This window comes from Onychostoma macrolepis, chromosome 22 (assembly GCF_012432095.1).
Source record: "Onychostoma macrolepis isolate SWU-2019 chromosome 22, ASM1243209v1, whole genome shotgun sequence".
NCBI lineage: Eukaryota > Metazoa > Chordata > Actinopteri > Cypriniformes > Cyprinidae > Onychostoma > Onychostoma macrolepis.
The window spans coordinates 283,006-303,842 of NC_081176.1; the positions used below are offsets into that span (position 1 = coordinate 283,006).

The 20,837-nt window shown below is 33.0% G+C and overlaps 1 long non-coding RNA gene and 1 pseudogene across 2 annotated transcripts; one reads left to right on the top strand and one right to left on the bottom strand.

The window, feature by feature from the left end:
• Nucleotides 1-250: 250 nt before the first annotated feature.
• On the bottom strand, nt 251-2,448 carry LOC131531322 (uncharacterized). 2 transcript variants are annotated; one of them, XR_009268636.1, is made up of 5 exons: nt 2,364-2,448; nt 1,748-1,872; nt 824-908; nt 609-725; nt 251-487 (listed from the first exon to the last, which is right to left on the bottom strand). It is a non-coding gene; the product is annotated as an uncharacterized LOC131531322 (long non-coding RNA). The 2 variants fall into 2 exon arrangements; XR_009268637.1 differs by having other exon boundaries at nt 824-911.
• Nucleotides 2,449-5,950: 3,502 nt separating this feature from the next.
• On the top strand, nt 5,951-20,837 carry LOC131531261 (zinc finger protein 239-like; annotated as a pseudogene).

Genomic DNA, 20,837 nt, shown 5'->3' on the forward strand with positions numbered 1-20,837 from the left:
GTGTGAATTGTTACACTTGCAATTGTTGTTCAAATTTTACACTCTGGGATATTTAACACCACTGGTGTTGTTTTAATCCTTTAAGTGTTAATAATAAAGTATTCTTTTCAGTGCAAAAATAAAAATGCTATTGTATAGTGTTAATGTACAAGATTCAATAGTCTTCAGACAGATGTACAAATTCCAACATTTATTTAACAAATGGGCAAAGTGGCAACTTTAAAGCATATACCAGGTGTGTAGAGGTTAATTAGTCAGTCACATTCATTAAGTGTTGCATGGAAACATAACATAGTTAATAAAACACAAAATCATCAAATTTACCTAGACATTAACAAATATGACAGGTAGCTTTGAACAAGACTGCAGCAAGATACTTGTCGACAGTTGTGTAGCATCCATGAACACGGTTCCTCGTTGTCCCATCAGCGAGCAGGTATATGGCTGTGTGGTCTCTTCTATGCAATCAAGGTGTTCTTATTAGTGCCTGCAGATCAAAGACAAAAATAACAATTAAGGTCAGCTCTCCAACTGATTTTATTTTTTATTAGGCTTTCATATACAACACATCTGGCAATATTTTGAGGCAGAGTGTGACAGAAATGTACCTTTTTGAAGATGTTTTTCAGCTTGATAGGAGGACATTTCTCCAGGTCCCTTGCAGCCTTGTGGTGATGGTGGAATCAAATGAAGGAGACAAACTGATGCAATATCACTGTCCCATTCTAAATAACAGATATGACCACTTCAGCAAAAAATGCATGAACACATAATATAGATAATAAATTAATATAGATAATCTTATTCTGAAATATAGTCTAACCTTAAACATCGGTTTCATCCTCCTTTACAGCTGATTCCGAGGTAAATTGTGTCCTTGAAGGTCTTGGGAAAAGCCAGGAACTTGGCTTCTTGGGAAAAAAATAAAATAAAATAATGACAATATCTCTCTCAGGAACCATTCTGCTAAACTGATTGTGTAGTCACACAGTGGCTCTGTTCACCTGGCATTAGCATGAATCTTGGGTGATGCACAAGTGAACAAGCACAAGACTCATATGGCCACATTCTTTTATTACAGGGCTAGTTCAAAAATGAAAATTCCATCGTTTACTCAACCAAGACTTTCGTTATCTTTGAAACACAACGGAATATATTTTAATAGAATATAAGATTTCTGTTCCTTGATTGACGGTCCACGCAACTACCACTTAGATAATTCATAAACTTCATAAAGAGATCTAATCCATACATATCATGTGGTTTAGTCCAAATTTTCTGTTTATGATCCCTGATCAATGTTTAAATGTGAAAAAAAATAATAATTCAATCTGTTCATTGTATAAAGCGATCGAGTCTCTTCAGAAAATTGTGACTAAACCGCTCGATTCATTTGGATTACTTTTATGATCTCTTTATGAACTTCTTGAAGCATCCAAGTGGTGGTTATGTAGACTGTCAATGGAAGGACAGAAATCTCTCAGGTTTCATTTAAAATATCTTCATTTGTGTTTTGAAAATGAATGAAAGTCTTGCATGTTTGGAATGACAGAGTGAGAAATGACGACAAGTTTTCATTTTTGGGCTTTATGTGTTTTGATATTTTAAATTAATCATTAGTAAATTCCAGGTGTGAGCATAAGCAGATATTGTGTGGCTGCCCAGTTAAATTTTAATTTTTCATATTCGTTTGTGTGTTTAAAATTTTTACTGTACACATAATAACATATAAATGACACAGACTCACAATTCTGGCTTCATCTTCAGCATTCTGCTCCTTTCTTGAAACTCACTCACGCTCATCAGACTCCAGGTTTGCAATCTTATGGGAGGAGCTTCCTTCACTTGACACTGCAAACGTCTGGGCCAATTCTATTGAAAAAGAATAATAAAAATAAAAACACTTATTTCAGTAATTTAATTTACATTAGGACTGTAAATATGGTAAAATAATTGTAATTACCCCTAATTTTGAGTATGCTGACAGCTGTCTATAATACGGGTGTCAAATCATAAACTTATTTTTATTTACATCCTTAATTCTAGGGTCAATTAAACGACTGTTAAAGTTAATAGACATAAAACCTTGTGCAATATTCACATGGAGGCATTCCTGAAACAATTTAAGTATTTATTTAATCTGATTATTAAACACATTTATATAATTTTAATGAGTAACATGAGTAATAAGGCATCTTAAAATGAACAGTGTACTACATTAGAATAAATTAACACGTTTAGAATTTATCTTACTATTAATTTATTATTTATAATGTGAAAAGAATATACAGATAGATTCAGACATATCTTTCTAAATTAAAACTTAACTTTGTACATCTGGAAATATTTAGGACATTATTTACCCAAAATAGCATGCCATATGAATTGATAAAGACTGGTTTCAAGCATGCTCTGCCCATGGGCACTGAAGGAAACTGAAAGACTGACGGATTTAAGTTTTTAAACGCGCTCTAATTTCAGTTTTGCATTAGATAACGTCAATTAAATGACTGGTACATGTTCCGCGTTACACAGCTCCGTCTGCAGAAAGACTTGACGCGACGCGACACTTCAACACGGTGTTATGCGTCACAAAAACTAAATTGTTAGCGCATAAATGTTTAACAGTCCCACTATTACCGTTTCAAAGCACTCAATGCTTTGAAAAACAAATATAAATTTGCCATTTGATGAATTCTCTCCTCCGAGTAGGGATGTTCATTTTAACCGTTTAACCGTTAACCGACCGATAAGAATTTTGACCGATTAATAATCAGTTAAACGGTTTAAAGTCACTTATTTATTTTTATTTTTTCAGTAATTTATCATGATATTTTAAAAGGTTTACTGCATGGTTAAAATAAGCTACGTGTATTAAAAAAAAAAAAGTTTTTTAGAGAGAGGAAAAAAATAAAACATAATACAGCGCCTCCTACTGGAGAGAATCAGATTCTACTCCGCTGTTTTCAACATCATAATAAATGTTTTTTGAGCAGCAAATCAGAATATTAGAATGATTTCTGAAGGATCATGTGACTGGAGAAATGATGCTAAAAATTCAGCTTTGAAATCACAGGAATAACTTGCATTTTAAAATATTTTCAAATAGAAAACAGTTATTTTAAATGGTAAATATTTCAAAATGTTACTGTTTTTGCTGTATTTTGGATCAAATAAATGCAGGCTTGGTGAGCAGAAGAGAAATCTTTAAAAAACTATAATCTTACTGTTCAAAAACCTTTGACTGGTAGTGTATGTTAGCCTATAGTTTGAAGTTAAATATATTAATATTAATAAGGTGAGTCTGAGATGTTTATTTGACAGTGATTTCACATTTCTTGTTTGTATGAAGGCTAAATACAAATAAAAGGTGAACATTAATTTATTTGTGCTGTTTTTTCCCCCCCTAAAATATTATATAGTTTTATAGGATGAGTTCATAGACTTGGCAAATTCATTTTACATAAGTTTGTAGGTACAGACATCTGTTGTGGGCATTCTTGGCAGTTTTTATGAGGCTTCTTTTAATAGTGTTCATATCGATATCGGAATTATATCGTATCGACCGAAATTAAGAAATATATCGTGATATAAATTTTGGCCATATCGTCCAGCCCTATCTGAGGCTCATAAATATTAGCTGCTGACAATCCTCTATTCATGTCAGTAGATCTTGTTTTCACCTCATTCACTATGCTGATGACTTTAAATATGTTAATTGCCACATTAAGCTAATTTTATTGCTGTCAAGACAAGAAAACAGTGGTGGACCAAGTACGCAAATCAAGTACTTGAGTAAAAGTACAGATATGTGTTATAAAATATTACTCCAGTAAAAGTACTGCTTTTTCAATTTTACTCGATTGAAAGTACAAAAGTACTCGGTTTTTTTTTTTATGTACTTGTGTAAAAATTACTGATAGATTTATTTAACAATTTTATATAGACTACTTAATTTAATTTTATATTAGCATAAAAAAAAAAAAAAAAAAAAAAAAAAAAAAAAAAAAAAAAAAAAAAAAAAAAAAAAAAAAAAAAAAAAAAAAAAAAAAAAAAAAAAAAAAAAAAAAAAAAAAAAAAAAAAAAAAAAAAAAAAAAAAAAAAAAAAAAAAAAAAAAAAAAAAAAAAAAAAAAAAAAAAAAAAAAAAAAAAAAAAAAAAAAAAAAAAAAAAAAAAAAAAAAAAAAAAAAAAAAAAAAAAAAAAAAAAAAAAAAAAAAAAAAAAAAAAAAAAAAAAAAAAAAAAAAAAAAAAAAAAAAAAAAAAAAAAAAAAAAAAAAAAAAAAAAAAAAAAAAAAAAAAAAAAAAAAAAAAAAAAAAAAAAAAAAAAAAAAAAAAAAAAAAAAAAAAAAAAAAAAAAAAAAAAAAAAAAAAAAAAAAAAAAAAAAAAAAAAAAAAAAAAAAAAAAAAAAAAAAAAAAAAAAAAAAAAAAAAAAAAAAAAAAAAAAAAAAAAAAAAAAAAAAAAAAAAAAAAAAAAAAAAAAAAAAAAAAAAAAAAAAAAAAAAAAAAAAAAAAAAAAAAAAAAAAAAAAAAAAAAAAAAAAAAAAAAAAAAAAAAAAAAAAAAAAAAAAAAAAAAAAAAAAAAAAAAAAAAAAAAAAAAAAAAAAAAAAAAAAAAAAAAAAAAAAAAAAAAAAAAAAAAAAAAAAAAAAAAAAAAAAAAAAAAAAAAAAAAAAAAAAAAAAAAAAAAAAAAAAAAAAAAAAAAAAAAAAAAAAAAAAAAAAAAAAAAAAAAAAAAAAAAAAAAAAAAAAAAAAAAAAAAAAAAAAAAAAAAAAAAAAAAAAAAAAAAAAAAAAAAAAAAAAAAAAAAAAAAAAAAAAAAAAAAAAAAAAAAAAAAAAAAAAAAAAAAAAAAAAAAAAAAAAAAAAAAAAAAAAAAAAAAAAAAAAAAAAAAAAAAAAAAAAAAAAAAAAAAAAAAAAAAAAAAAAAAAAAAAAAAAAAAAAAAAAAAAAAAAAAAAAAAAAAAAAAAAAAAAAAAAAAAAAAAAAAAAAAAAAAAAAAAAAAAAAAAAAAAAAAAAAAAAAAAAAAAAAAAAAAAAAAAAAAAAAAAAAAAAAAAAAAAAAAAAAAAAAAAAAAAAAAAAAAAAAAAAAAAAAAAAAAAAAAAAAAAAAAAAAAAAAAAAAAAAAAAAAAAAAAAAAAAAAAAAAAAAAAAAAAAAAAAAAAAAAAAAAAAAAAAAAAAAAAAAAAAAAAAAAAAAAAAAAAAAAAAAAAAAAAAAAAAAAAAAAAAAAAAAAAAAAAAAAAAAAAAAAAAAAAAAAAAAAAAAAAAAAAAAAAAAAAAAAAAAAAAAAAAAAAAAAAAAAAAAAAAAAAAAAAAAAAAAAAAAAAAAAAAAAAAAAAAAAAAAAAAAAAAAAAAAAAAAAAAAAAAAAAAAAAAAAAAAAAAAAAAAAAAAGAAAAAAAAAGTTAATGACCATCCGGGAATCTTTGGCATACTTTTTTAAACATACTATGATTTGGGACATACTAATTCTATTTTCGAATACTATTTAGGACGGATAGTATGCGAATTGGGACGCAGCAATGGAAAGGCAATCTTCTTCTTCTTTTAATGACGTTTTATGGCGGATGGCAAACCAACTTTTGGTGCATTTACCGCCACCAACTGGACTGGAGTGTGAAGTACCAATAATAATAATTTAAAATAAATAAATAAATTATTTTATACAAACATATATATTAGTAAATTATAATTCTAAATTCTCATGCATATGTATTTTATAATAGCACCATATATTTTACCTTGTTGTACCTGCTTTTTCAAAAGGCTTGTCAAATTAAATGATTAAACACCTATATTTCTTACTTCCTTAATGAGTTTTAAATTCTTTTTCATATTTTTGACATTTTATTAAAACATATGCTCCATAGTTTCCCCAAAGGCAATCAATATGATCATAAACATGTATGGAAAGACCCAAAGGCAATCAATATGATCATAAACATGTATGGAAAGACCCAAAGGCAATGATATGTTTTGATTATTTACGGTTGGTTTCGCCTCGCGGTGATGACGTCATCATTCGCGCGCGCGCTTCAGTGTGGCGGTTTTTTGAGGTAAACAGTTCACACTTATTTACACCTTTGTTTGAGCAATATTTTTACAGAATCGTATCTGAATTATTTTCATCAGATTTGATGCTGAGTGTGTGTCTGCAAACACTTAACGTTTAAAGAGTTTAATGATTTAAATCGATTGTCAGCATCAATTGACAATTGTCTGTTTATCTTCACATAGAAAACGGTCAGAAGTAGGGAAATACTTTGCTGTTATGAATGCGGTAAATAAAATTCGAAATATATTCAGATTCATATGTTTGATAAAAATGAGTTTCTACAAGCAAATATTCAGTGAGCTGATCTGTTGCTGATCCTGAATGGCTTGTTTAATGAGTGTTTATAGTCTGAGGCTCATCAATATTAGCTGCTGACAATCCTCTATTCATGTCAGTAGATCTTGTTTTCACCTCATTCACTATGCTGATGACTTTAAATATGTTAATTGCCACATTAAGCTAATTTTATTGCTGTCAAGACAAGAAAACAGTGGTGGACCAAGTACGCAAATCAAGTACTTGAGTAAAAGTACAGATATGTGTTATAAAATATTACTCCAGTAAAAGTAAAAGTACTGCTTTTTCAATTTTACTCGATTGAAAGTACAAAAGTACTCGGTTTTTTATGTACTTGTGTAAAAAATTACTGATAGATTTATTTAACAATTTTATATAGACTACTTAATTTAATTTTATATTAGCATATATTTTTATAATCCTACTGCTCAAAATACCTGGGGTTAGGAAAAAATAAATATATTTTCATAATGTATTTTTTTTTTTTCTTCTCAAACCTTGTCTGTGGTGTAAAAACACCCCTGGCCAAATTCCCCCAGAGGGCATCACTTCCCACTTTTATAATTACTGTAGTTACCATGTTCTAAACATCACATCCTTTCTTTTTCCCTCAGGTGTAATCTATCTAGGTGGTTGAATAAAAATATTTGGACTTTATATCTAAAAATGTCCTCAACAATTTCCTAACAAGCAAGCTTGTTAGCTAGACAGTTAGCATCAGCTAACCATATGCACTTACTTTCCAATATGGTTATGAATAAACATTCATATCTGTCTACTCGGCTAATTGATCTAAACAATATAACAATTATACTATTGATAAACAATATAAACACAGACGTCACATAGGGCTAAATGCGTAGCATTTGAATAAAACTGCTAACGGTACAGCAGTGGGGAATATGAACGTGCATGAGTTATTTTATTTAATCTGTGTTATTTTAATGTTTCATTTTTTGACCTAAAACATAGAGACACTGACATTGATCTGTCTGCATTCAAGCAGTGGGCTTAAATAGATCACCCTTTACAGCAGATATAGTTCACAAACAACTGACAGTCTTGACCTAAATATGATTTTCAGTTACAATAATTAATCCTAAAATTCGACATTAGTAACTTACTTTTCGCAGCGCACGTGCACGCACGCTCACAAGATCTCCCAGTTCTTACTTCCCAGATAGCACACGTACATCTGCAAGATGTCTGTTAAAGATCTCTTGGTTTGGAAAGCATCTGCTGTCTACAAATGTCTGACAGACGTCTTTCAGATGTCAGTTTCACATACATTCTAAATCATAAACGTCTTAAAGACATCTAATAGACGTCTATTTGACATCTAAAAGGAAACATCCTATAGACGTATTGCAGATGAGCAAACACCCTAAAAAATATGTCTTGCAGATGTAAATGCAGACATCAAATAGACGTCTCATCAGGGTTGTGAGTTCAGTTCACTGGAGACTCGCTCTAAACAGATTATTTGAATCAGTGAGTTGTCGACTCGAGAACAGCTGCAATCGGATCATTCCAATTCGTGAATGAATCGTTTATTGCGATTTGCGAACCGATTTAACAGGTTCATTGAAAATAATCAGTTTGTTCATGAATCAGACCCTGCTTCTGCGTCTCAGAGCACGTGATGTATTATAAGGAGTAACGACGTGTTTTATGAAATGTGAAGTAAAAAGTACGATCTTACGCTTTGGAATGTAGTGAAGTAAAAGTTACTCAAAATAAAACTACTCCAGTAAAGTACAGATACTTGAAAAATGTACTTAAGTACAGTAACGAAGTAAAGCTACTTCGTTACTGACCACCACTATTGTGGCATTACAAGATACAACTTAAGTATCACAACAGCATTTGTTCATTAATCTCTGATAAACCATGTTTCATATAAAATCAAAACTTAAACATACAAAAACAAATTAGATTATGTTAAACTCAATTCATTGGTGATTTATTTGTACCTGGCAAATTTGTAAAATTATATTTCTATTTGTGTTTATTCTTTCACTTTTTAAATTCTTGCATTGTTTATATTTGGTGTCTTTTAATTGTATGTGTTTTTTCTATATTTCTGTGCCTGTATATTAATGAGAGAAAAGATAAATAATAATAGATGGATTTTTTTTTTCCCAGCCTACAAGTACAAGCATCAGAGCATCAGGAAGAAGTGAAATCTGCAGAGACAGAGTTTATTGAAGGACAGAGAGAACATGAGAGATCCAGAACCCTGCAGAATGAAACACACTGAAGAACAAACAGGTTGGTGTTTATTCTTGATCCTTCATCAATGAGGCTGAAGAACCATTAGGTTATAGAGCAGTTCATCAGATTTAGTGGCTAGGAATCGGGAGCTTGGATGATTTGTAAATAACCTAGTTCATCTAACTGTTTGGTCAAACCCCTCTGAGCGTTTTATATAAACAAACAAACAAAAAAAGTATATGATTCTTAAAGTTCATGTGCAGGGTTTTTCCTGCATAGAGAATTATAAGGCGGCCGCCTGTTTTTCGACAAAACTCAGGCAGGAAGCCACGTGCAAGTGTCTCTGAACAGCGTCCATTAGTTCAAAACTGCACATATTTGGAAAACTACTGATTTTTTTATAGATGTTTACTTTACACGGAATCATCATTTCTATTCACTTTCCACTGATTAACGTGATCTGATGAGCATTAACTCATATTTCTGTATGAATGAATGGTGTAGACGCACGGTTTATTTACTATACACTTACTGAAGCGTGCGGGACGCTCGTGGTGATTTCAGCGTCTGCTGTCTCAATGAGGACATAAATACATGAACATCATCTCACTGCTCTGAGAGTCACTTCATGAACGTTTTATCGTTTCATTTGAGTAAAACTAGCATCATATACACTCAGAAATTTAAAGGTATTCACGGCAAACCGTCAAAATAAAAGTTCGGTTTAACTTGAAGACCTTGCAGCAGAAATATTTTACTATTGTTCTGCAGAATGTACATACTACTACTACTAAAATAATAAAAACTATATATATTTTTTTAAGGAATGATCACCCAGCATTTCTTCCATGTTTTAATATTAATAGTAAATCCCCTTTAGGGCTTTTCACACTGCGCTTAACCCCGGGTTATCGTCGTTCTAAACACTGCTTTTAACCCCGGGTAAAGACACGTTTCACACCTGTAATTTGAAAGCGGTGTTAGCACCGCATTTTACCCGGGGTTATGAAACCCTGCTCTGGAGCAGGTTAGCACCGTATATGTGGTGTAAACCCCGCATTGCTGTGCTAAGTTTGTTCAGTGTGAAACGGAGCGGTGTTTGCTTGTTGCTGCTGGACGCTTGGTAACAGACAGCCAATCAGAAATTGAGCAGCGAGGCTCAGGTCACATCAGTAACAGGAAACACGCGTCGTGTAAACTGCAGCCGGTGAGAAGATAATATCAAAAGAACGGAAAGCTTGTGAACTGGAGTGAATAGGAGACGGTATTATTCTTACTGTACAAGTAAACAATAACGTTAGTCTTTCCACACTTAAAAGAAATTTAAATAAATATTCACATACTTTGCTTCTTGTTTTCTTTCTTTTGTACTTTTGTCTTTGTTTTCTTGCCTTTGTGGGTCATGAGGCCATTCACATGTCGTGCCTAAAAACGTGTTTAAAACGCTAAGCGTGCCGCTTTCTCCTTCTTTCCAAGGCGCTGTAGCTTGCGCTCCCATGGCATCTGCCGTTGCTAAGCATCCATGACCTGCGCTCTTCATGAAGACGCAGAAGTTTCAGCAAAGGATAAATGCTGTTCGTCCAATCAGAGACAGTGACACCGCAAATATGCAAATAAGAATGTTAACCGGGGTTTAGGAATGTGCCGTGTGAAATGTCTGTTAATGAACACCCAGGATTAACAGTTAACCCCAGGTATAGTATGAGCAATGTGAAACGTGATTATAGATAACCCGGGATTCTGCTTATCCAGGGTTTAGGATGACCCAGGGTTAACAGTTTCAAGTGTGAAAAGCCAGTTTGTTTGCTAAAAAAATAAAATAAAATTTTCAATCATTTAAAGATAAATTAAATTAATATTTTATGCCTTCATTTGATAACCAGGTACACAACACAGAATTTCTGAGGAAAAATTAAATATTTTATAAGGCTATTTTAAGAATAAATTTGAATAAATTAATTTATGCGTTCAAATAATTAGTCATGCTACAACACAGAATTTGGTAACAATAAAACATATGGTAAGAGAAAATAAAACATAACTTTTATAATTGTCATTTTTCTTCAATCATATAATTATTATAACACCTAAAATACGTTTCATGTAAAAAGTGTTTGAATTGAGGGGGAGGGTACATTGTGTGCACATTATCAAGATGGTACCATCTCCGCCTCATTTTGAGCCAGGAAAAACCCTCATGTGGTCATGCATGTATTGTGTATTTGGGTTTATATATATATATATATATTGTGACGGGAGGAGCCAACGACAGACACAGTGGCTTTTATTAAACAAAATTACTAAAATAAAGTGTCCAAGGGAAGAAGTGTCCAACAAAACGGGGGGATCTGGTGTCCTCGTTGTGCTGCGGGGCTCGTGAAGGAGGGCAGTGTTCCAAAGGGGAAGGGTCCAGGGAAGGGGCGGAGTCCGGTGGCCGCACGCGCTCCCGCTCTGGTCCGGTTTACGAGGGGCGGCGGCTTCTTCTGAGCGGCGGCTCTTCCTCTTCTTCCTCGGCCTTTGGCGGGACTTGATCGGCCCGGCATCCTGGCCCGACGGCCGTAATACGAGTGCGGCGTTCTCCCGGACCGCGGGTTCTGCAGCTCACATCTCCGGTGGCGCGATGTCCCTCTACGCAACCTTCCTGGACCCACGAGGACACCAGCGTGCATGCACGGGGGAAGAGACCGGTCTCTCGAGGAGAGGCGCGCTGGGCATTTAACAGCGGCGGTGATGAGGCTTCATTCAGTCCAGCTGTGCCTCATCACACGCCGCCAGCCCGCGTTGATCCCACGCCCCTCCTCTCATCCACCCACTCCAGTCGGGAGCCTGGTGAAGGGCGGCGAATAAGGGACGGGGTGGTGATGATGATGAGGGGGAGGGCCACCGATCCGTCACAATATATATATACACACACACACATAAAGACCTGCCAACCTGTACGTATTTTGTGTACGTATTTAGCTCGGTATCGGTATTGGTGCATACCTAATAATAATCATCTTGCTATCGTCAAAGGCATCAGCAACAGGCTATATCTCTGACTGTTGTTGATACACAATACTATGTTCTATCGGCATAAGCCTAATCATTGTGCCTCATTTCATAAAAATGATTGTAACTTTGCATATTCTGCTTTCACTTTACATTTCTCTGATTTATTTTATGATTTATTCATATTGTAACATTTTGTAACACTTTCATAACACTTTATATTGTAACACTTTCATTTCAGATCTGATGGGGGAGAATGAGGAGAGTGAAGAGCAGAAACATTATGGCAAAACTAGCAAAAAAACTCGCTCAGAGACTGAAAGAGTTTCTTTACTGAAAAGAAGAGACAAGAAAAGTTTCACCTGCACTCAGTGTGGAAAGAGTTTGACATGCAAACAGAGTCTTAAGAGACACATGAGGATCCACACTGGAGAGAAACCATTCACATGTGATCAGTGCGGGAAGAGTTTCACACAATCATCACACCTTAAGGTACACATGAACATCCACACTGAAGAGAAACTGCATGAATGTGATCAATGTGGAAAAACATTTTTGTGGGCTTCAAGTCTGAAGAGTCACCTGAATGTTCATTCAAAGGAGAAACCACATTCATGTTCTTTGTGTGGAAAGAGATTCAAACACAAACAGAGGCTTGAGGTTCACATGAGGATCCACACTGGAGAGAAACCGTTCACATGTGACCTGTGTGGAAGAGTTTCACAGAATCAGCAAACCTTAAGATGCACATGAACATCCACACTGGAGAGAAACCGTTCACATGTGATCAGTGCGGGAAGAGTTTCATAGAATCAGCAAACCTTAAGATGCACATGAACATCCACACTGGAGAGAAACTGCATCCATGTGATCAATGCGGAAAGACATTTTCATGGGCTTCAGGCCTGAGGAGTCACCTGAAAGTTCACACGAAGGAGAAACCACATTCATGTCCTTTGTGTGGAAAGAGTTTTTCAGAACTGCAGAATTTAAAAGTTCATCAGAAGATACACACTGGTGTGAGAGATCACATGTGCTTTGAGTGTGAGAAGACTTTTATTACAGCTGAAGATTTGAAACGGCACCAGATGATCCACACTGGAGAGAAACCTTACATGTGTTTATACTGTGACAAGAGATTCATTCAGTCAGGAACCCTGAAAACACATGAGAGGATCCACACTGGAGAGAAACCTTACAAGTGTTCATTCTGCGACAAGAGATTCAGTCAGTTAAAACATCTGAAATCACATGAGAGGATTCACACTGGAGAGAAACTGTATCACTGCACTGCATGCAGGAAGAGTTTTTATCATCCATCAACTTTATGTAGTCATACAAAAAACAAACACCGTAAGTAAATCATAGATCCAGCACTTGAAGTCTGATGTTTCAGCCTCACTAAACATGACACTCTAATGCATTGAGTTATAAATTCTATCCTAACCAGCCAGAGTGAGCGACAGGACAAAGAAACAACATCTAAAGTTTCACAGTAAATAACGTCCATCTTCAAGATCAGCAGTTTCATCTGAGAGATTCAGATCAGTTCAAAGATATGCCATATCTGAAAGTTGCACTGCTGCGTAACATTATCAAATGATATCACTACGCTTTATTATGAGTTTCATTTTATGTTCAGCTCTCTTATAATGTGTATGTATCACTTTTACACATTTATGAAAGTAGAAGATTTTTACAGGTTCAAATTGTTCTTGTTAAAAATGAATTATTTTTATCTTGCTGTTCATTATTGTTTTTAAAACAGCTGCTTAATCTTCTACTTACAGTGTATTTAGAAAATGCAGATGAATGATATATTGTTGTAACTTTTCAACTGCCCATTTCTTCAGTTTTATTATCTTGAGATAGCTTGGTTTTCTTGTAAGTCATTGAAGATCCGTGTAATGTGTTTCCACTTTGACTTATGTTCTGTATTTGCTTCACAAAGTATTATATTTTTATTGTCTGCTGATTTTACTTGCATCAAGAACATATATTTTTTTAAACTTAGTTTACATTTAAAAGCCATATCGATTGCATTTTGGTGTCTCTCTCTCTCTCTCTCTCTCTCTCTCTCTCTCTCTCTCTCTTGTTTTTAATTAGGTTGACCAGACATCCATTTTCTAGGGACAGTCCTGGTTTTTGGTGTTCTGTCCCCAGAAATGTCCCTGTGTTTAGCATGTTTGTTTCAAAATAAACTAAAAAGCCAGACTAACATATCTGGCTGGTTATCGAAGCAATTGTGTGATAATCACCAAAAGAGGCCACTGCGAGCTTCGCTGATTACTTTTTTTTTGTATTGTGGATTTGTAAAGTCATACTTTTGTTATATTATGCTCTGCGAGTTGCAGTACTTACTATTTATTGTGTTTTTATGGTGTGATTTTTGCTGAACAGTATTAAAACTAGGTTCAGTTTGACCCACAAACAACGCTCATTATTATTATTGATTATAATAGTAGTATATGGAACTCACAGCGAATTAAAAACAAAAATGTACTGTCCTTTTGTCTTTTTTTGTTTTTTTCTTTTTTTACTGGTAGATAATCATAAGTGAATTTTAAATAATATATTCACTACTCAACTAGAAACATCCCCAGTTTACATTTCAGAAATCTTACCCAATTTTAATTGTCAATAAAGCATGAAATGCAGATATTTCACCCCACACATGAGAAGGCTGGCTGGCTACAGCAGTACTTGTTTCGCACTTAATTTTATTTGGTAGGATGTTTCATAGATGTTTTGACGATGTAAGCGGTATTTGGCGCGTTTTCATATTTCGCCATTGATTTCGCCTCGCGGTGATGACGTCATCGCCCGTGCCAGCTCACTGTTCGGAGCTATTTGTGTTTCTGTCAACTAATGTTTAATGTTATAAATGTAGTTATCAGGAAATCATTTACATTCATAGACAAATCATAATGTTTGACGACAACGGATATTATTTTCTGCATCATTTGATAAATAATATTCAGTATTAAGTGAGATCTGCTGCTGATGAATGGTTTAATGAGTGTTTATAGTCTGAGGCTCATCGATATTATCAGCTGTTTATTTCATGTCAATAGATCCTGTTTTCACTTCATTATGCTGATGTCTTCAGATCTGTTAATTGCCACATTAAGCTCATTTTATTGGTGTCAACAGACTTCAGTGAATGACATAAATTGTGTCATCTACAAAATATAACTATCATAGCAGCATTTATTTCATTAGTCTGTGATAAACAATGTTTCATATAAAACACAAAATTACCAAAAACGAATTGTAAAGTTAAAATTAATTGGTGGGTTAAATATTTCGTGCATAGGCTATTTTTAAATTACTTTTTGAGAGTTTGTTTAATCTTAAATTTTTTGTTATATCTTCTGTAGCTACTCTTTAGGGCTTTTCACACTGCACTTAACCCCGGGTTATCGTCGTTCTAAACACTGCTTTTAACCCCGGGTAAAGACACGTTTCACACCTGTAATTTGACAGAGGTGTTAGCACCGCATTTTACCCGGGGTTTACCCGGCACCGTATTTGTGGTGTTAACCCCGCATTGCGGTGCTAAGTTTGTTCAGTGTGAAACAATTAGGGTAATCAACCTTCAAGGGTAAGTCTATCAGATAAAGTCAAGTCATGTCAAAGTCATAAAAATGTCCACAGTGATAATATGGTTATGAACCATTAACATTAACCATGGGACAAGTCTATCTCACATCAACGTAATTGAATCTTTTCCCATCGATTAATGCGAACAAGCTGAGAAAAGAGGCTTTTTTCCCCTCATCTCTAGCTTTCTTAACAAGGGGTGAAAGTTTCTCTCTGGTGATGTTCTGGTGAAAAGGCTTCAGTGAGTCACGACTTGTTGTCGAGAAGGAATTTACAGCCTCTGGCAGCTATCTGTGGGAACCATCCCCTCTTTTCGGACCAAGATGACGTGCAATGTCAACAGCACCTTCAAGGTCATCGCTGATGCCAGGCACTACATTGCTAAGGACATCAATAACAACTCTCCGAACATCCTCTCTGTCCTTCTCTCTCACGCCGTGTAATTTTAATGTCCATTTCCAGCTGTAACGCTTGCTTTCTCCAGTTTCAGCCTTCAGGGTTTTATTAGCGTTTGGAGCTCATGAATCTCCATAGCCACAATTTTCAGGGACTGCTTATGCGTTGCTACCTCGGTAACAAGCTGAGTAACAGTAGAAGACGAAGTCTCAATCTGCTTAGCCGTTGACCCAGTTGTTATTTCAATTGCTGAAATTTTCTGGAACATCTGATCGTATTTTCCAGAGAACTCAAGAATGGCCATCAGAATTTCCGTTGAGGTGTCGCAACTATCCATAGGTTTTGGCAAAATGAATCAAGCTCTGGTACAGTGCTTCACTGCGAGATGCTTCGTTTTTTTGATACAGGCTTCGAAGCCTCTGTGTCGAACGTCACATCACTAGCAGTTATGTTAAATACAGAACATATGATGCACCGATTACGGAGGTAGTAGTTTTGTAATATTGATGACCTTGTTCTTAGGAGTTTGTTTTAATGATATTATTCTTCTCTGTTTTAGTGCTGTGTCTGGATTATTGCCTGACTGATTGTTGCCTGACTGTCTCGGTCCACAATAGTGGATGTTAGAGGTATTGTGTTTAATATAAAGGGAGCTTTTTATGTTTTTTTAAGTTATGTGTAGTATTTATAGTGAGTGCGTTTTATTTAATTGATGTGTTTTTATCCTTTTATTCGTTTGTTGTAATAGAATGTATTTTCCCTTTTAGGGATGCACGGTTACCGTTTACTTTAGATTTAATACTTTTGTTAGTGTTTTTTTATTTCTTTTGTTCTGTGAATTTGGGACACAGAGTGGCAGAGGAGAGATTAGGCCCCAAAGAAACTGGGTTAATAGTGACTGTGTTATGATGCTGACTTGTATTTGTGTCACCTGCATTGCCCACTGTTAATTAAGTTGTTTATTATTTTCTTTTGTACGTTCAGTTTAGGTTTCTTAAGCCAACGGTGGCCACTGAGTTGCCCTCACGGTGTGGATGGTGGTGGTGAGGTTGCTGGGATTGTGTGGTGGTTTTATCACCTTATCTTTGTTTTTATTTTGTTTTTTTTTTCTGTAGGTTTGCAGAGTGATTGCTGTGAGCTTGTCTGCTGTGAGAACAGTTTTGCTCTTGTTGCACTTCTGTCTTCACTTTCTAGGTAAACTTTGGCCATCTATGGTTGGTTTTCTTTTTGTTGTTTCTAATTTATTGTTTAGTATTATTTTTTTCTCATGTGGGTATTTGCATCAAAGATTGGTGATGTGATGTTTCAATATTTTTGACCTGTCTGAATAAAAATGTGTCTGTTGATCAAAGTCACCTCATGGCCGCTTTCGCCTGGTTACTATCAGTGTTGGGCACGTTATTTTAAAAAAGTAATTAGTTATAGTTACTAGTTACTTCTCACAAATAGTAACTGAGTTAGTAACTGAGTTACATCATTATAAAAGTAACTAATTACCAGGGAAAGTAACTATTGCGTTACTTTAAAAAAAAAAATTCAAATGTCAAATAACTTTGGATGCCCCCAATATTAAATATGTTAAATTAATGAAATGGACACTAAAAAGAATAAATTATTATTATAAAACATTGTACATTAATCTACACTATTTATCTACTGACACTTAGTATCAGTCAGTCAAGCATTATAATATAATATTATGATAATTTAATATTATATGATGATAGAATTTTTGTAATTAGTATAACCAAGTATGAATGCATATTTGTCATCAATATAAAACGCACCAAGGATTAATGAGCTGCTGGGTTCATGAATATTAACCTTTTGAGCGGTACGGTGGGGTTTTCATTTCTGTGCCACTGGGAGTACGGTCCCACATATGGGATTTAGAACGTTCTGTGACGTCGCATAACTGCCCAATTCAAACTGCGTTTTCGCGCTTTATCTGACGCTGAGATGCCGCTGCACTTGTCATATAATCGCATCTATGCAGTGTTTTTAACCACATAATGTTTATTTTATGCTTTAGACATTTAAATACAAATAAGTACTATTAAAACAATACATTTAAGAGTTCGTAAAATACACTCAGATGTTTATGGAAGCAGCAATAACAATCCATTCAAATATAATTTCCAGACGTGTTTTATTAATATCAAATACACATAGTGTAAGTAACTATAAAGTTCACTCTATTCTTCTCCCATTTCACCCGCCACTTACTTGCATGTATTTCGCGAAAAATTGATGAATTTACGTGATGTAAATCTGAGTGACAGGACTCTGAACTGCAGCGCGAACAAACATGGCGGCGCCCATCTCACATTACAGATCACATCAAGATAATTTAGAACTGTTTTTAAACGATAAAACACACTCATTTGCACATATTTGTGAATCGGAATATTAGATAGTTGATTATATGGTAAGCAAGTTTATTAATATTTTGAATAAAAAAGGAATAAAAGCGATCCATCTGTCATACAGTGTTATTGTGGCCGCGGTGTGTCACGTGACAATCATGACGCGTCGCCATGGAAACATTAAGGGGAAACGTTCTAAAATAACGGTCGCCTAAAAAAAAACTCACTCTGGGGGACCGCTGTAATATTTTAAACTCACCACTGAAAAGGTTAATCACGTTGTCTGCGTTCGCTCGAATTGATTTGCTGAAAAAGTGATGATAACAGGTGAGCGCCAGCCAATGAGATTGTCGTTTGCGCATTAGTTCGGCCCACTACCAGAGAAACCGGCAGTTCTTAAAAGCTGAATAATTCCGAAGGAACTCTGTTATTTTGACAGGAAAATACAACAAAGGATATCGTTTACATGTAGCGCGTCAATTCTGCGTGTTATGAAAGACTCTCTCGCTCTGTATCTTTCTTTGCGTGCGTGTATGAGAGAAAGCGACGGCGAGGCGTGCACCTTCACACTAGAGTTTATGGTACGTCAAATACAGCTGGGTCATTCTACAGAAACGTCCACTTTTCTGTCCCTAGACTTTAAAGAAATATTACAATTGAAATACACATTAGGGATACAATTTTTTATATATTTTAAAATGAAACAATATGTTATTTGAACAATTACACCTTCCTGAGCCATCAATGTGGCATTTTTTAAATTTTTTATTAATTATATAGAATTCCAAGTACCATAAAACTGCTCGTCCCCACAGCCATGTACAGCAGGAAAGTGCTTTGTTTTGAGGTCAAAAACAGGATTTTCTACCATTTAAAATACAAAAGTCTATTCATAACTATCAAATATATGATATAAATGGCATAATAAAACAAAATGCCAAATAAATATTATAAAATGTATAATGAAAATAGTGGTCCCCTGGAGTCGTGTCACTGGTGTTACCGCTTAACAAAAGTCTTTTATTTTGGAATAAAAAAATCACACTGATGACATCACTTGACTTCCTCCTTCCTATTTTCTAAACATCTATGAAAAAAGGCCCATGTTTAGTCCACTGTTTCTTTTCAGTTATGAGGAATTTTCTCATTCATCTCATGATTTCATATGAAGCTTTTAGTTGATGTCACTGGTGTGACATATTTATTGTTAGGGAAATGTAAAAAAAAACTATAATACAAATGGATTAAACTACTTAATTTAGTGAGTATACCATGATTAACAACATGTGGCTTGATACCTTGCAGCAGACATTTTGTAAAATGCATTTTTCATGAAAATTGTCACTGGTGTTACTGTCACTGGTGTTACCTTCCTTATGGATAACACCAGTGAAGATCAGTATATCAGGTCTAATGTATGTCACTGGTGTTACTGTCACTGGTGTTACCTTCCTTATGGGTAACACCAGTGAAGATCAGTATATCAGGTCTAATGTATGTCACTGGTGTTACTGTGCTGTGGTACTGTGTTACTGTACTGTTTTTGTCTGTCACATTAAATAAATAAAACATAATCTCCTTATTTCTTGCATTTTCATAATTTTTCTGTAACTCTGACTACATGTGCTGAATTTTTTTTTTTAGAAATAATATTTCATAAAAACTTTTAATATTGCTAAAGAAGGTAACACCAGTGACAAAAAATTATACATATGGTCTTGAAATAATTGCACAAAAAAATTGAAAAAATACCAAAAGTGGACGTTTCTGTAGAATGACCCAGCTACACTGCGCATCCATTCAGATGAACTGAAAAATAAATTCTAATAGTATAATATAGTAACGCCACATTTTATTGTCAGTAAAGGTAATGGCGTTGTAACGGGGGAAACAGTAATTCGTTTGATTACTCGTTACTGAAAAAAATAACGCTGTTAGTAACGCCGTTTATTTATAACGCCATTATTCCCATCACTGGTTACTATTGACCTCTTTAGGTCATCCCACCACACAATTAACAACACTTTTTTGTTCAAATATTACAAGTGAGTACATCATGAATCCATCTTCCAAAACGCATTTTGTTTTATCGTGAATGACTACAGTATGTCTGGTGAGATGATATTTTTTTTTCCATCAACCGCGAATAATATACTTAAAATAGACTGAGATTCTCTGCTGCATAATGGCTTGTTTAATTAGCGTTTATAGTCTGAGGCAATATTATCAGCTGCTGAAAGTCCTCTTTATTTCATGTCAATAGATCCTGTTTTCACCTCATTCATTATGCTGACGACTTTAAGTCTGTTAATTGCCACATTAAGCTCATTTTATTGGTGTTAACACTTCAGCAACCAACACGACCAGCTATTGTGACGTTACAAGATGTAACAATCATAACTGCATTTATTTCATTAGTCTGTAAAAAAAACATGTTTCATATAACACACAAAAAAAAACAATAAACAAAAATATTTAAAGTTAATTGGTAATTTATTTGTACCTTATGTGTACATAATATGTTTGTATTGTGTATATGTATTATGTATATATAAATGCACACACACACACACACACACACAGGCATGTATATAATTAAGAAAAAAAAATTATGTTTATATATATATATATATATATATATATATATATAATAAATTATATACTGTATCTATTTGTCTTTGGATGTGATTAATTGCGATAAATCGTTGCCCAGCACTAATTAATTTGCCTATATATTAATGAATTATAGATAGAGATATAATTGGTGAGTTACTAAAAACATTTTAATTTACATAGATAGATAGATAAACCTATATCATTAAAAATGTGTGAATTACTGCAGAAACATAAACTGTAACTGATTTATCTTTCATTTTTACAGATCTGCTCTTCCTTCAGTGAAGCTCCTCCCACAAC